The sequence below is a fragment of the Chaetura pelagica genome, unplaced genomic scaffold, assembly GCF_000747805.2.
Source record: "Chaetura pelagica isolate M959 unplaced genomic scaffold, ChaPel_1.0 scaffold645, whole genome shotgun sequence".
Lineage (NCBI taxonomy): Eukaryota > Metazoa > Chordata > Aves > Apodiformes > Apodidae > Chaetura > Chaetura pelagica.
Window position 1 is genome coordinate 78,303 of NW_009953219.1, and position 3,858 is coordinate 82,160.

A 3,858-nucleotide genomic window follows, 5' to 3' on the forward strand; every position below is an offset into this window, starting at 1 on the left:
AGTGGAGAGGAGAGGAGAGGAGAGGAGAGGAGAGGGAGAGGAGAGGACAGGACAGGACAGGACAGGACAGGACAGGAGAGAGAAGGGAAAAGGAGATTGAGAGAGGAGGGAGAAGAGCAGGAGAGGAGAGAAGGAGGGAGAAGGGAGGAGAAGTGAAGGAGGAGGAGACAAGGAGAGAGGAAAAAGGAGGAGACAAGGAGAGGAGGGAAGGGTAGAATAAGAGGAGAGAAGAAGAGTGTTTTCTCCACAGGTCCAGGACACAGGAGTCCTGGAGGGAAAGCTGCCTCGAACTCACACATCACGAGAAGGACAGGGAAATACATTTCCAAAATCACACAATCATGTCATGGAATGGGTTGGATTGGAAGGGACCTTCAAGATCATCCAGTCCCACCCCTGCATGGGCAGGGACACCTCCCAGCAGCCCAGGCTGCTCCAAGCCCCATCCAACCTGCCCTTCAACCCCCCCAGGGATGGGGCAGCCTCAGCTTCTCTGGGCAACCTGGGCCAGGCTCTCCCCAGGGAAGCTCTCACAAAGCCAAGTTTCAGGAGGCAAACTGAGCTCCCAGAGGATAGTGGAGCTGGCTGAGGGCACGAGGGGGAGTGGTGGGGAAAGGGAAGAGGCACAACAGCAATGTGAGGAGACTGGTCCAGCCACAGTGAGATCGTGGTCTTCATCCCATCTTCCGACACTACGAGTGGATTTTGCTTTTCAAAACAGGCTGTGAGGGGGAGAAAAGGACTGGGATGTGCAGCCCCTGCCCTGCTCTGCACGGATCTGAACTCCAGTTTCAGACTCTCTGGCACCCACCAGGTTTGACAGTTTGTGCTGTGTCAAAAACCACTTTGTGTTTGTGTCAAACCCACAGCCAAGGCAGGTGAGTCAGTGGCTGCTGCCAGGGAGAGGGGCTTGGGCACAGCCAAGGGTTTAAAAGCAGCTGTGGAAAGAGGTGGAAGATCTTGTGGCTCTTGTGGACACAGACTGCCAACAGATTGGTCTTATGAATCAGTGTGCAAACACCAGCAGTTGTGGGAGGACAACATACAAGAAGCATAGGAAAAAGGTCACTGAATTGTGGAATGGTTTGGGATGGAGGGACTTTAAAGGTCATCCAGCCCAACCCCTGCCAGAGGCAGGTCTCATCACCCTCACAGCACAGAATTTCTCCCTCATGTCTTGGTTGGGTAGAAACAGGGCTGCCAGGTCTGGAGAGCAAAGCCACCAGGAAGCTCTGATGCCAGCAGCTCCTGTTCAGCTCTTATTTGGGCTCATTTCAGACAAGGGATTTCCAGAAATCCATCTCTGGAAGAAGGAGGGTGTTGCTCCAAGCTGGTAAACAAAGCCTGACTCACTGCAGAGGAGGAATTTTGCCCAGTCTGTGGTTTCCTGATGCAGTCTCTGAATTCTTTAACAAACACATGAGATGAGAAGCAAACAGAAGGTGCTGCTGAAGCCCTGGTTCACCCTGAGCTGAGAGGGAGACAAGCAACATCCAGGAGCACAAGGTTCTACCTAGAAATAAAGCGTTGACTTCACTATCTACCATGGTCCTGGCAGCTCATCCCAGCTCCTCCTCAGCACTTACACACAAAAGGATATAAAAGCTGTAAAGCAGAAGGACAAACACAGCTCTGGTGGAGCTGGGAGGCAGCACAGGGGTGAGTCAGAGATGAGATGAGCAATGCTCAGCTGTGTGACCAAGGGGAGAGATCACCCACCCTTTTTATACAAACACAGACTGGTGTGGATTGGAAGGGACCTTAAAGATCATCTAGTCTCAACCCCCTGCATGGGCAGGGACACCTCCCAGCAGCCCAGGCTGCTCCAAGCCCCATCCAACCTGCCCTTCAACACCCCCAGGGATGGGGCAGCCACGGCTTCCCAGGGCAACCTGGGCCAGGCTCTCACCAACCTCACAATGAAGAATTTCCTCCTCATGTCCAACCTAAATCTCCCCTCTTCCAGTTTTGATCCATTCCCCCTTGTCCTCTCACTACAAGCCCTTGTCCAAAGTCCCTCCCCCACAATTAACATGGATCATTTAACCTCCCTCACCCCCCTCATTCCACGGGAAGCCAGAAGTGAAGCCATAAGGAGTCACTGCTCCATCCTCCTCGTGTTTATAGCCCTTGTTAATGAAGGTGGTGGTGGATGAGAAGCTCAACATGAGCTGGAGCCCAGAACCCACCCGTGTCCTGGGCTGTGTCACCAGCAGCGTGAGCAGCAGGGCCAGGGAGGGGATTGTCCCCTCTGCTCTGCTCTGCTGAGACCCCCCTGCAGGGCTGGGAACAGCTCTGGGGTCCCCAGCACAGGGAGGACACGGAGCTGTTGGAGAGAGGCCAGAGGAGGCCCCGGAGATGCTGGGAGGGCTGGAGCAGCTCTGGAGCCAGGCTGGGAGAGTTGGGGTGTTCAGCCTGGAGAAGAGAAGGCTCCAGGGAGACCTGAGAGCAGCTTCCAGGGCCTGAAGGGGCTCCAGGAAAGCTGGGGAGGGGCTTGGGACAAGGGCAGGGAGGGATGGGAGCAGGGGGAAGGGTTTCCAGCTGGCAGAGGGAGCTGGAGCTGAGATGGGAGGGAGAAATTCTGGGCTGTGAGGGTGGGGAGAGCCTGGCCCAGGTTGCCCAGGGAAGCTGTGGCTGCCCCATCCCTGGGGGTGTTGAAGGGCAGGTTGGATGGGGCTGGGAGCAGCCTGGGCTGCTGGGAGGTGTCCCTGCCCATGGCAGGGGGTTGGAACTAGATGATATTTAAATTTCCTTCCAACCCAAACCATTCCATGATTCCATGATTCTGTACTAGCCAACAGCAGGAAGGGACTGGAAGTTAACACATCCCTTGGTGTTGGTGAAGAACCCAGCCTGATTTCCCACAGGTCACAAGGGGGTGAAGATGAGGAAACGTGTCCAGGAGCTAAGAGGAGCCAGAGGGCAGAGGCTCAGGGGCTGGATCCAGCCCTGAGTGGGAGTTCTGTCCCTCAGGAATGCTAACATGGGTGTTCATGGGAGGTCCCTGGTGTGTTCCAAAGGCCTCTTTGCCCTTCACCAAGGAAAAAGTTGCTGGTTGGGATACTGTGGAATTCCACTGAACTTGGGCCTCCCATTCCTTCCCAATATTCCTAACTTGGATCTTTCCAAGTCTGATGGAGAAATTTCTCACAATCAGCTGAATCACTCCTTGTCTCTCACCAACTCTCCCTGTTTAGCAGCTCCACACCAAAAGGGACCCAGAGAAAGTCCTTCCCAGGAAGGTGCTGCCCATGGCTCCTGGACACAAACCCTCCTTTCAGTCCCTGCAGCCCAATTTCCACCTGTCCCTGTGGTCCTGCTGGTGCTCAGGTAGAAGATTTGGACAGTTTGGCTTCCAGGATCAAATGCTTTGAATTTTGTAGAATTCTTGCTTATTTTCCACCTCTGCTCAGGTCCTGCTGCTCAACAAAGGTGCTTTCCTGCAGGCTGGGGAAATGGGAGCTCCCAGAGCAGTGCCAGCCCCTCCTCCACACTTCTGGAATCCACTCTGCTCCCCATCCCTGCTCCATGCTCCCTTCAGGAGCTCTGCAGCTGCCTGCTCCTCTAACCACCACCCCATCTCCTGCTGGGATTGACTTCAATCAATTTGAGGGAGATGATGATGAACAGATGGAAATGCCCAGAAGCTCCACACTGAAGATGTTCACTCCACGAGGAGGTGGAGATCTCCTAGGAGGGTGACCTGCTCTGAAGAACCAATGTCCAAACAGCAGCACCTTCTCCAGCTGAGGGTTCTGCTGCTCCTGCCTCTCCACCTTCTACCTTGTGCACCCTCTCCCCATGGGATTTAAGGTGTATTTCTGATGTCTCTGGATATTAATTCCTCCAGGAAAAGTT